The sequence below is a fragment of the Stigmatopora argus genome, chromosome 15 (assembly GCF_051989625.1).
Source record: "Stigmatopora argus isolate UIUO_Sarg chromosome 15, RoL_Sarg_1.0, whole genome shotgun sequence".
In the NCBI taxonomy this organism is placed as follows: domain Eukaryota; kingdom Metazoa; phylum Chordata; class Actinopteri; order Syngnathiformes; family Syngnathidae; genus Stigmatopora; species Stigmatopora argus.
This window is the reverse complement of record NC_135401.1, coordinates 1,722,574-1,736,185: the sequence shown is the minus strand read 5'-3', so window position 1 is coordinate 1,736,185 and position 13,612 is coordinate 1,722,574. Positions and strand designations below refer to the sequence as shown.

Here is a 13,612-nt window from a genome sequence, read left to right as displayed (position 1 = left end):
TTGAAAGGAGACACTGGCGCTTTTAATTAAGTCAGCCTTCTCAGGTGAGAAATCAGTCAATGACAATCAAGTGCGCTAGAGTCAACGTCAATGCCGGTGGGAACGGGGGGCGGGGTTTACTGTTCCGGGAAGTGGCTCGCCAGGGGGTCCCAACCGGTGGTTCTGCCTGACAGGCACTTTGTAGCTCATTTAGACAGGATTAAATCATTTGATTTATTTTTACTTTTTTTTGACAAAAGTAGATGTTTTAATTGAATGGAATGCCTCTTTTTTGCAGGGCTGGTCAGACGACTCCAGTGTGGGACGCAGTGGGTGCAGGCAGGTTTTCATTCCAAGCCATAAAGAGGACAACTTTTCACCAAACTGGTATGTGACCAGTGCAATTAGTGGATTGCACTCAGGTGCTTTGCGTTTCAGCCCATCCCCCGTTGCTCTCAAACTGGCCGTGCTGGCTGGCTCGGAACTTGGGACAAAAATCGGAAGCCAGGCCGGCCCTTCACGACCGCTTGGCCCACCCCTACTTTATTGTCATGATATAAATTTAAAGCTTCACCATGAAGTGCAGAAAATAAATAATCAATACAAAAATAGTCAACCTAAATAAGTAGTCAACCTAATATTAATATTAGTCAACAGAAATAAGTATTTAACCTCATAATAATAATAGTCAACATAAATAAGTGTTTAACCTCAATAATAATAATAGTCAACATAAAAAAATGTTTAACCTCATGATAATAATAGTCAAAATAAATAAGTATTTAACCTCATAATAATAATAGTCCACATAAATAAGTATTTAACCTAATAATAGTAATTAATAGTCAACATAAATAAGTAGTCAACCTAATATTAATAATAGTCAACAGAAATATGTATTTAACCTCATAATAATAATAATAGTCAAAATAAAGAATTATTTAACCTCATAATAATAATAGTCTACAGAAATATGTATTTAACCTCATAATAATAATAGTCAAAATAAATAATTATTTAACCTCATAATAATAAAAGTCAAAATAAATAATTATTTAACCTCATAATAATAGTCCACATAAGTATTTAACCTAATAATAGTAATTAATAGTCAACATAAATAAGTAGTCAACCTAATATTAATAATAGTCAACAGAAATATGTATTTAACCTCATAATAATAATAGTAAAAATAAATAATTATTTAACCTCATAATAATAATAGTCAACATAAATAAGTAGTCAAAATGTCAGTGTCAACATTGATATGTAGTCAACACGAATAAATGGCGCCTCAGTGGTTAGTGCGTCAGGCTCGTATTGGGGGACGTGGGTTCAAATCCCCGTCGGTCCACCTGTCTGGAGTTTGTATGGTCTGCCCGGGCCTGCGTGGCTTTTCTCCGGGTACTGCGGTTTCCTCCTACAATCCAAAAATGTGAATGCTAGGCTAATTGGATGCTAATTTGCCCTTTGCCATGAGTGCGATTGTTTGTTTGTCTCCTCGTGCCCTGTGATTGGCTGGCCACCCAATCAGGGTGTCTTGGTCCAAAATCAGCTGGGATAGGCTCCGGCACCCCCCGTGACCCTAGTCAGGATAAGGTGATTCAATGGAGGCAAGTAAGTCAACTTTTTGGGTCCAACTCGTTGCCATTAAAGTGTCCCGCTAGAGTCAACGGAAAGGGGGTGGGGGGCGGGGTTTAATGTTCCGGGAAGTGGCTCGCCAGGGGGTCCAAACCGGTGGTTCTGCCTGACGGGCACTTTGTAGCTCATTTAGACAGGATTAAATGATTTGATTTATTTTTACTTTTTTTGACAAAAGTAGATGTTTGAATTGAATGGAATGCCTCTTTTTTTGCAGGGCTGGTCAGACAACTCCAGTGTGGAAGGCAGTGGGTGCAGGCAGGTTTTCATTCCAAGCTATAAAGAGGACAACTTTTCACCAAACTGGTATGTGACCAGTGCAATTAGTGGATTGCACTCAGGTGCTTTGCGTTTCAGCCCATCCCCCGTTGCTCTCAAAGTGGCCGTGCTGGCTCGCTCGCAACTTGGGACAAAAATCGGAAGCCACACCGGCCGTCCACGACCGCTTGGCCCACCCCTACTTTATTGTCATGATATAGATTTAAAGCTTCACCATGAAGTGCAGAAAATAAATAATAAATACAAAAATAGTCAACATAAATAAGTAGTCAACCTAATGTTAATAATAGTCAACAGAAATAAGTATTTAACCTCATAATAATAATAGTCAACATAAATAAATGTTTAACCTCATAATAATAATAGTCAAAATAAATAATTATTTAACCTCGTAATAATAATAGTCCACATAAATAAGTATTTAACCTAATAATAAAAGTCAACATAATTAAGTAGTCAACCTAATATTAATAATAGTCAACAGAAATAAGTATTTAACATCATAATATTAATAATAGTCAACATAAATAAGTATTTAACATCATAATATTAATAATAGTCAGCAGAAATATGTATTTAACATCATAATATTAATAATAGTCAACATAAATAATTATTTAACATCATAATACTAATAATAGTCAAAATACATAATTATTTAACATAATAATAATAATAGTCAACATAAATAATTATTTAACCTCAATAATAATAGTCAACATAAATAAGTATTTAACCTCATAATAATAATAATAATAATAATAATAATAGTCAACATAAATAAGTAGTCAAAATGTCAGTGTCAACATCGATATGTAATTAAAACAAATAAGTGGCAGCTCTGGTTAGCGCGTGGGCCTTGCAGTGGGGGACCTGGGTTCAAATCCAGGTCGGTCCACCTGTGTGGAGTTTGTTTCTACCAGGGCTCCGGCACCCCCCGCCACCCTAGTGAGGATAAAGCAGTTCAATGGCGGCAAGTAAGCCAACTTTTTGGGTCCATCTCGTTGCCATTAAAGCGTTCCGCTATCCAACCTTTTTCTTTTAAACTAAAATTCATGATTACATGCGTGCAAAATGGCGGACTTTCTTTGTCATTCCAAATGTCATTTTTATTCCATTAATTTGATGAGGAATGGTCTTGATCACCGCTACGTCGACTTTGTCCGTCTCCTCGTGCACGTTTGCAAAAGTTAATCTTTAAATTGCATTTCAATATAGCGCGTACGACTACTTTTTTTTTCCCCGCTTCTTATCTGACTTTTTATTCTTTGCTGGCAGCAATTAACCTGCTGAATAACACTGGGATAATACTTCAATCCTTAATAATACGGATTAGCGGGTAATCAAGCACAAGGAGCCTCGGGCGACGCCATTTTAACTCTCCATTACGTCGCTAGTTTTTTTTTGTGTGGCACGAAAAGAGACGACGGGCGACATGAAAGAAAAACGTGGTCCGAGTTTACGTGGGTTTGGTGGCGGGGGACTCAAACTTCTGAGGGGGGAAGCAGGCGCCAGAGTTGACTAATTGCAAAAACGGCTTAAAACGTTTGTCATTTTTTTTGATCGGGTTATCGACGAGTCACGGCGGAATAATATCGGACGGAGGCCAGTTGGGCTGCTAAAGCTAAAGTTAGCGTTTTAAAATGCAAACCAGTCTGGTTGAGACGAACTCGTTTTAATTTCGACCCAAAAAGTTGACTTACTCGCCGCCATTGACGGCACTAGACGTCCAATTCATTCTGACTGGGAGGGACGAATCGACCAATGAAAATGGCATTGAAAGATGAGCATAGTAAATTGGATTGGATAACTTTATTCATCCCGTATTTGCGAAATTTCATTGTCATAGTAGCAACAGGGTGAGAATACAGACACAGAAAAAGACATTTTAGAAAATAAATAGGTAATAAATAAGTTAATAAATAAAAAATACATACACAAATAAATATATAAATAAATAAATTAAAAAATAAATAAACACATACATAAAAATAATAATAAATATAAAATACATAAATAAATATATAAATAATAAATACATAAATATATAAATTAATACATAATATATAAATACATAAATAAGCGTGTTGCTGAAATATATATATATATATATATATATATATATATATATATATATATATATATACATGTATATAAATATACATACAAATAAATACAGTATATGAACGCTGAATGATTTATGGAATTTTTAAAAAAAAAGTGAAAATTGTAATTTTAAAATGGATGTTGAAATCACCAAAACCATGATATTTTTACTTGCTTAAGAGCTGATGCTTTCTCTTCAGAAGGACAGAAGTATCCAAATGGCTTTATTTCGAAACGTTATGTTCTAAAGAAACTATTTGAAAAGCATTAGAAAATATTGAGCTTTATTTTTGTAGAAATAAAATGCCTGGTCCATAATGTTTAAATACAAAAATACACACACACACACACACACACACACACACACACACACACACACACACACACACACACACACACAGAGTTTATGATAACCTGGGTGCGAAGGCAGTCTTTGTGTGTGTGTGTGTGTGTGTGTGTGTGTTTACCGTTGCAAGAAAAAAGATTTGAGATGAAAAAGGTGAATGGTCAAAGTTGTCTAAAAGCCCAGCTGGGATGCAACGGAGCGTTCAGCCATGTGATGCTTTTAGGCTTAGCGCACACGCACACAAATACACACACGCACGTGCACACGTGCGCTACAATATTACCACGCTAAGACTCGTTCGCTATTGCATCGTGACTGATTTTAATAGGGTTCAGACACCATAAACACCGCCGAAATTCCGCCTTTTATTCACCGGGCAAAACGGCGTTTCATTCCGCGCGACGTTTATCATAAGTAGACGATAAAAAATAAATATAAAAAAATAAAAAACACTGCACCTGATATGGACCAGGCATTTTATTTCTACAAAAATAAAGCTCAATATTTTCTAATGCTTTTCAAATTGTTTCCTTTCTTTCTAAGAAAAAAAAACAGAGCCAAAAAAATAATGTTTTGGTTTTGCGAACACACGTCTTGAAACAACAAATGTGTCGTTAAAAAGGAAGTGAGCACTACTTTCAAAATAATAGAACATTTTGACAACGTGCAAAGTACAACATTTATTTAGAACATGATGTTTCGAAATTTAGCGTCACGGTAAGTTAAAATGGCGAGACAGAAGAAAAACATTGCTTCATTTTTTTGTAGTTTTGATACAAAATTTGTATTTAGTAGTTTGGTAAAAAGTGTATTCGTAGTAACTCGGTATGATTGGAAGTATTTGGCAGGTGTGGCACTTCTCGTTAACTTTCTTTTTTGATTGTGTCTCCTCTAGATAGCAAACGCACACACAGAAACACACACACACACTACTCCCAAATACGATTAAAAATGAATGAGAAGTTACTCTAGTGCGAGGCAATTGGCGCAAGGCACCGCATCAATAAATGAGCTTGTTATATTTGCCCCCAATGTCTGGGAAAATGGCGGCAAGCGGAATTGGGGTTAACGGCGGGCTAAAGCCCACGCGTTGTTGGCCCAAGCGCCTTTCAGGAAAAAAAATCAAATAGAAATCATTAAATGAATGAAAAGACAGACAGACAAATACAATAATTAAAATGATAAAATAAATAAAATAATTGCAATAATAAAATAATAAAGTAATAAAAATAATTGCACTAATAAAATAATAAAGTAATAAAATGATTACAATATTAAAATAATTACAATATTAAAATAATAAAATAGTAAAATAGTAAAATAATTTAAACAATTAAAATAATTAACATAATTTAAACAATTAAAATTATTAAAATAATTTAAACAATTAGAATATTAAAATAAATAGATAAATAAAGACCTTGCCATCATTTTTCTCCCTTATTGACTTTACCCTCTTGAACACAACAACAAAGAAATACAGATTAATAACAGCGGTGGGCGTTGAAAATGAAGAAATGAATTCCTTTGAGGCGCTGTGATGATGATGGGGGAGGCAAACATGTGGCCGGCGGGCCGGAAATGGCCCACTAGTGGGTTCGGTCAGGCCCTCAGGCAGACATTTGTAGCTGATTCAAGCAGAATTAAATGCTTTCATTTTTTTTCTCCACAAAACCAGATGTATGTGATCAGTTTCCTGTCCGCCATCCCATTGGTTCATTCGCCCCCTGCTGTCGATGGAAGCCAATGAGTTCATAAAGAATCTTAAGATGCCCCCAAACAGGAAGCCCACCTGTAAATGCCCCAAAATCAGCTGAAAGCATTCCTGTTTTTCAGATGAGGGAGGAAACCGGAGCACCTGAGGAAAACCCACACAACTCCACGCAGCGAGGACCCACCTGGGAATCGAACCCTCGGCCCCAGAACTGTGAGTCCGACGTGCTAACATTCTATACGAGTGTTCAGACTACCAAAAAAGAAAAGCATCGCCTTTCAATCCGAAGCTAAACACTACATTTTGGCCGGCGCTCCGAACGAGGCCGTTGCGGAACATTTGACGTTTGGCATCCCGCTTCGCTCCGTTGGCTCTCCATTCGACTCCCGCAAAAGAGTCGGCCGACAGATGGCGGATGCTCCGATCGGCATTCCGGTCAGTCGCAAGCTCGCCTCAACGGCTCCCGAGCAAACACTTCATTTGTGTGTTGACACGCGCGGCGCGTTTTGTAAACGCGCCCGCCGCTCGACGGATTCGCGGGCACGTGCCGGCGCATCTGGGGCCCAGCTCGCCATGGCCGCCGGAATGCCGAGAAGCGCCGCTTTGCTCGGGCGACGTAGGAAAGCCGCTTTTCGGCGTCCGGCGCCGTCAATGGCACTGAAAAATGAATTTTTGGGCATTTACAAGTGACTTTTTGGTGGTTCCTCATTGACAGATTGGCTGCCATTACAGCAGGGATCGAATGAACCAATGAGATTGCGGATAGGGAATTGAGCAAAGTCCAGTTGATCACTCGGCTCACAAAAATTGGGTTTTGTGGAGAAACAATGAAAGTATTTCATGAAGTAGAAAGTTCCAGTCAGGCGGAACAACTCCGCGGGCTGGATCGGAACTCCCCCCGGCGGGCCACCAAACGGCCCACGGGCCGCACTTTAGACTCCGCCTGGATTAAGTCAGGCCCCCCGAGGGCAAGGCTGCCTTTGTAGGATCATTTTCGTCAAGAAAATGAGCAAATGTGTTGAAATTAATTTCCGTTTTGACCTTGTAACGACGATTAGAGTGACGATGAACGAGGCTGACGCCGCTTTAAAGTAATTGACGCTGACGCGCGTGATGTAGCGAGGCGCCGAGGCGGTGGCGGGTGGTTGCTCGCTTGGCCATCTTCGCTTCCCCGTTTTTAGGCCCTGTCAAAAATATTAGCGTGCATGTTTTGGGGATGTGGAAGGAAAGCGGAGTACCCTGAGAAAACCCACTAAAGCCCGGGAACAACATGCCAACTCCACACAGTCAGGACCCACCTGGGATCAAACCCTCGACCCCAGAACTGTGAGTCCAACGCGCTAACCACTCCAAGGGACAATTTAGCATCCAATTAGCCTAGCATGCACGTTTTTGGGACACAGGAGGAAACTGGAGTACCCTGAGAAAACCCACTAAAGCCCGGGAACAACATGCCAACTCCACACAGTCAGGACCCACCTGGGATCAAACCCTCGACCCCAGAACTGTGAGGCCAACGCGCTAACCACTCTGAGGGGCAATTTAGCATCCAATTAGCCTAGCATGTTTTGGGGATGTGGGAGGAAACCGGAGCACCTGGAGAGAACCCACTAAAACCCGTGAACGACATGCGAACTCCAAACAGCGAGGACCCTCCCGGAATCGAACCCTCGGCGCCAGAACTGCGAGTCCGGCTCACTAACCACTCATCCACCGCACCGCCAAGTTTAATTTAGGAAAAGCCAATTTTTACGTGAGGATAAATTCAGTTCGTAATCCCCACAACGTGGCCCTCTATCGATTGGCCGTCGCGGAACAGGAAGTCATGTCATCGGAACCCGCTACAAAGAAACTGGAGCCTCAAGGTCCAAAATGAGATCCGATAAGATAACCAATCAGTGGCTCTTGTCACGGGCTCCGCCCAGAGGACACCGAGGGCGATTTGCGTCCGTTTAGCGGTCACCCAACATTGGAAGGCGAGCCGCATTTCCCATCCGTCTTTTTTGGCAACTTCTGACCCAGAATTCCTTTTCCGTCCGTCCCTGCCGTCAAAAGACACAAAGGCGGGCGAAACAAGGTCAAAAGGAAAAAAAACACAATCCAGAATTAAGCCACCTAATCCTATCATGAGTCCATTTTTAATTAAACGTCCTTTCATATCATTTCTCAAACGCTTTTTCCCATCGCGTATCTTTGCCCGTCTTTCCCACACTTATGGCTATTATGTCATTTTTAAATATTTTTTTTTAATCGCAACTCAACAGTTGGTCTCGCTGTCATCGCCAGGTGGTAAGACGTGGACGACGTGTCCCACGCAAACTAAACTAGACCGCCAATGGCCCACGACCCGCACTTTTGACACCCCTGAGATAAAGACTAGGAGGACAAACGTGGGATCAGAGGAAGGACATTTTCGTCCCAGATCTGAGGAGCCCGTGGGCGATAACTCCGGATGAAATGGAGAGCTCTCGCTTTTCCCGCGGCTTCCCGTCCACCCGCCGCGTTGGACGCCGTCCCGTCGTATCGCTTTCCTCTCACGCGGCTCTTCAAGTTACGCGGCCGATAAGAAACATCTCCACCACCGCGGACGGCTCCGATAACCCGTGAGCTTCTGAAAATATTGTGCTAGCGTGCGCTCTTACAAGACCCTTTATTTTGAAAAGTTTTACACTTTTCAACCATCTACTCTACTCCACATGTGTTAAAGTGGCGGCCCGGGGGCCAAATCTGGCCCGCCGCATCATTTTGTGTGGCCCGGGAAATTAAATCATGAGTGCCGATTTTCTGTTTTAGGATCAAATTCAAATGAAGAGTATAGATGTATATTCAATTTCTTGATTTTCCCCCTTTTAAATCAATCATTGTCATTTTTTAATCCATTTTTCTGCGTTTCTAGTTAAAAAATCATTTTGTAAAATCTAAAAAATATATATAAAAAAGCTAAAATAAACATTGTTTTAGATCTATAAAAAACGGAATATTTAGGGCTTTTAATCAATTTCTAAAAAATATATCTAAATATTATATCTAAAATGGTCCAGCCCACGTTGACGTTAAAGCGGCCTGCGAACCAACCCGAGTCTGACACCCCTGATCTAGCTTATCATGCATTTTTTTGGAATGTGGCAGGAAACTGGAGCTCCCGGAGAAAACCCACACAAGCCCGAGGAGAACACGCAAACTCCACACGGGTGGACCGACCCTGGATTTGAACCCAGGACCACAGTGCTGTGAGGCCGACGCACTAACCACTCATCCCCGCCTTCAGGTAAGCCCTAAAATTGACTTCAATTTCCAACAATACATAAAAACGTCAATTTTTCAGAAAAAAAGGTGAAGCCAAAAAATAAAATTTTAGGTAAAATGAGAAGATTGGATTGGATTGGATAACTTTATTCATCCCGTATTCGGGAAATTTCGTTGTCACAGTCGCAAGAGGGTGAGAATACAGACAGACACAATTTTTTTAGACATAAATAGATGGGTAATAAGTAATTTAATAAATACATGAATAAATATTGGGGGGAAAACTATAACTACACACACTTGATCAACACTCAAAAACTGGTTTTGTTGGAAAAACAGCATTTAATTGTGTTTGAATAAGCTACAAAGTGCCTGTCGGGCCGGATCAGATTCCCCTGACGGGCCACTTCTGGCCCGCGGGCCGCACCTTGGACACCCTTGGTATGACGTGCACGCCTAACCTTTCCTCCGCTCTTTTTTTACGTTTTTCCGTCCGCCCGTCAACTGTCTAGACTCCTGCGCATCAATCTTTCCATCAGTCCGTCAGCCCACGTTTAAATCCGCGTTGCGTTTGTTTAAAATTATTCAAGGCGACGAGTTGTGTTCGAGGACAGCCAAAGAGAGTGAGAAAAAAAGAAAGAGAGAGAAGGAGGAGAAGGAGGAGGAGGAGGAGGAGGAGGTGAGGACAGACAGACTGTCAGCAGCCAGAAGGAGATAGATTGCATGATGGATAAAAGGCGGGGAGACCCATGAAATATGCATCAGGGGGGGCTCTTGTGAAATTTTAATCCACACTGTTGACTGGAGCTTGACCCCCCGCTGACCCCACACTCGCCACAGGGGGAAAAAAAATACGGGCCGGGAGGCGGCGATACCGACGGGGGTGCCGGTTAGGTGAGGGGGCGAAACGAGGTGAGGCCGGCAAAGCGGCAAAACGGACGGGGAAACGGGATGTAATGAGGTTGGCGGTGGCGGTGGCGGCGGCGGAGGGTGGACGCGTTATTTTGTCGGAGCGTTCCATCTCGTGTCATTTTTTTTTTCCGTGAGTGTTTTTTTTTTTGCAGGGGAAAGCCTGTCCTCGTTATGATAATTAGGAGAGTTGTCATTCTGGGGGTAAGGTTGTTTAAGGGGTGTTGAAGTGAGTTGAGGAATTTCGCTTAGAGACTTAGTTGGAATCGAGAGGAAAATAGCCACCGTTTTAGGGGACCGGATGGACTAGAGTAGAAATATGAAGACAAAAGCGGCGGAAATGTTTTAAAATTTAATATTAAAAATGTCGGTCGGTGGTTAGCGCGTCGGGCTCACAGTTTTGGGGTCGAGGGTTCGAGCCTAGGTGGATCCTCAATTTATGGAGTTTGCATGTTCTCCCGTGGCTTGTGTGGGTTTTCTCCGGGTACTCGGGTTTCCTAAAAAATACACAAGGTTAATTGGACGCTAAATATTCCCTAGCGACGAGCGGGATTGCTTGTTTGTCTCATCGTGTCTTGCGATTGGCCAGGATGGCAAATGACTCTTATGAGGAAAAAAAAAATCCATCATAACGCTCCTTCCTTTCTTTCTTCTGCAAATGCCCCTGACCTGAACCCCATGGAGAATAAGTCTCCATGGTCTGGAGGCCCAACTCGTAACTCTGTACTTTTTCAATTTATCTGCATTCACGGAGCTAAAGATGACCTTTTCCGTGAGAGGCCACCACCAATAAAAAGGAAAGGCAAGCGAGCGCATGAGACGGATGGCGAGAATAAGGAATGGCGGAAGGTGATGGAAGAGGAGGCGCCATGGACTTTTTCTGGGAGGGAAGACAATTATGGCCGAGACGGGAAAAGAGAGACGTTGACAGGGGGGATGCGAGGGTCGGGGGGCCGGGGGTTGGCGTTTCTTGGTCGATCCTGTTTCGGCGTCAGGCTCCAAAATGGCCGCCCGACAGAACACAGTTTCAAAGGCTTTCCTATTATGATTTTTGCCAGCTGCAAAATGCATGCCATAATTGGATTTGTCTTCATTAGCGGCTTCCACCCGAGCGTGTCTTGGTATTTTAAAGCCCTGCCACAAGAGGGTGCTAAAGGAAAATTTTGGGTGTCTGAGGCCCGCTTTTTTGGGCATGAAAATCTTAGATTTGTTAAACAGAGGAATTGGGTAAAAAAGATAAGTTTTTTAAATGCATGTATTTTTGATATTTTAATATTTACACTTGAAACTATTTTTTTTAGAAGAAAAGGAAGCGAGTCTGTTAATCCGATCCTGCTTGTGTTCATCACATGCTAACTAGCATTAGCCAAGAATGTACACCTGGCAAGTATGCCAACATATTTAGCATTCCTCTTTCCTTAAATTTTCCAAAAATATCATTTGGTCATGAAAATGGCAGCACTACTACGACGAGACATGGCAACACTAGTAAAAATAAAAATGATTGATCACCTATAAATAAGTTAACGTAAAAATGTTCCAATTCTGGCAGGGAAGACAACGATGCAATAGTTTGTTACTCTAAACAAAACACTATCTCGTTTTTTCCCCCCACTCTGCAATAAGTGCATTGAAGAGACTCGGGAGCGACGGGGGCTTTTATGGCGGTAATTTGCTGCCGCGCATCAGGCAAGACTAGCGATCGGCGTCGAGGCGACGACAAGCGGCGACACACAAGTGCACTTTCCCCCGGGCTGACACTGACAAGCCAATCGCTTGGAAATAAATAAAACAAAACAAGTCGCTCGTGCTGGCAAGTGAAAGCTGATGGCCTGAAATGGCTAGAAAGGCAGCTGGCAGATTTTTAGGTCAACATATCAGTCATCATTTCACTAAAAATCTGCTGTCCCATTTTGTCAGAGGTCTTTGAATGCACCTTTTGATGGTTAAACGTTGACTATCAATTTTGTAAGATCATCGTTTTTTTACGTCAGTCAAGTACAGCTATTTAAGGTAATTAATTTGTTACAAAAATTTGATTTTTTTAAATAGAAATGTATTTTTAAATTAATATAATATAATATAAATGTATTGTAAATTTTCTAATTCGTTCCACGGTCCTCTAAAACAAAAAAACACTTAAACTTTAAAAATAATTGATGTCCTGAAAGATACACACTCAAAAATGAGAGAAAATTACTTATTATTCCTTCATTTTTTGAACCGCTTATCCTCACAAGGGTCACGGGGGGTGCTGGAGCCTATCCCAGCCAATTACGGGAGAGACCCTAAACCGCTGGCCAGCCAATCACAGGGCACGAACGGACAAACAACCAATCACTCGTAGCTAGTGAATATTTAGCATCCAGTTAGCCTAGCATGCGTGTTTTTGGGAAGAAACTGGAGTACCCTGACAAAACCCACGCAAGCCCGGGGCCAACATGCAAACTCCACACAGTGAGGACCCACCTGGGATCGAAACCTCGACCCCAAAACTGTGAGGCCATCACTCTAACCACTTGACGACTTGTCTTTTTTTTTGTATTCCAGCCAGACTCATTTTAACGGTGTCTGAGAGTCACCGCCAGGTTACCTTGGCAACAAAAAAGGCGGTGTCAGACGTACTAATCTGCGGGCAATTATTCCTCTGCGACCACCGGTAAGTGCTCGTGAACGTGTCCGTCCGCCGCGTGAGATTCACGGCCGTTCGGCGAGCCCATAAAGAGGCCGTTAGCGCCGATGGCTTTTGGGAATCATCACAGGCCGCCGCCGCCGCCGTACTGTCCTCCCATTTCCCGCCGGCCGCCCCCGCCTCGACGAGTCCGCCGGTCACGGCTGACGGCGGGCCCCGACGGCCATCCCGTCCGCGGCCGTGATTGAACATATGAAATATGTCCTCTTTGTGCGTGCTTTTGCGTGGGGTGGAGGTCGGAGGAAGAGGTCAAGGCAAGGCTGAAGGCCGAGAAAAATTGACGCTTGGGAAAGAAAGCCTCCTTTTACTAGCCAGACAACCAATCACACTCATAGCCAGGCAATATTTAGCATCCATTTTGCCTAGCATGCATTCTTTTGGAATGTTGGAGGAAACCTGAGTACCCGGAGAAAACCCACGCAGGCCCCGGGAGAACATGCAAGCTCCACACAGGTGTGGCATCCAGTTAGCTAGCATGCATGTTTTGGGGATGTGGAAGGAAACCGGAGTACCCGGAGAAAACCCACAAAGGCCCCGGGAGAACATGCTAGCTCCACACAGGAGTGTGGCATCCAATTAGCCTAGCATGCATGTTTTGGGGATGTGGGAGGAAACCGGAGTACCTGGAGAAAACCCACGCAGGCCCCGGGAGAAAGTGCAAGCTCCAGACAGGACTGTGGCATCTAATTAGCCTAGCATG

At 42.5% G+C, this 13,612-nt stretch overlaps 1 protein-coding gene across 1 annotated transcript in view; it reads left to right on the top strand.

Moving 5' to 3' along the window:
• Nucleotides 1-13,357, top strand: part of LOC144089734 (uncharacterized) — a 47,388-nt gene extending 34,031 nt beyond the window's left edge. The window contains exons 8-12 of the mRNA XM_077620859.1: nucleotides 278-366; nucleotides 1,838-1,926; nucleotides 6,188-6,278; nucleotides 9,195-9,333; nucleotides 12,771-13,357. The gene's annotated coding sequence lies outside the window, so the exon portion shown is untranslated. The remainder of the gene's footprint in view (nucleotides 1-277; nucleotides 367-1,837; nucleotides 1,927-6,187; nucleotides 6,279-9,194; nucleotides 9,334-12,770) is intronic.
• The last annotated feature ends 255 nt before the right edge of the window (nucleotides 13,358-13,612 follow it).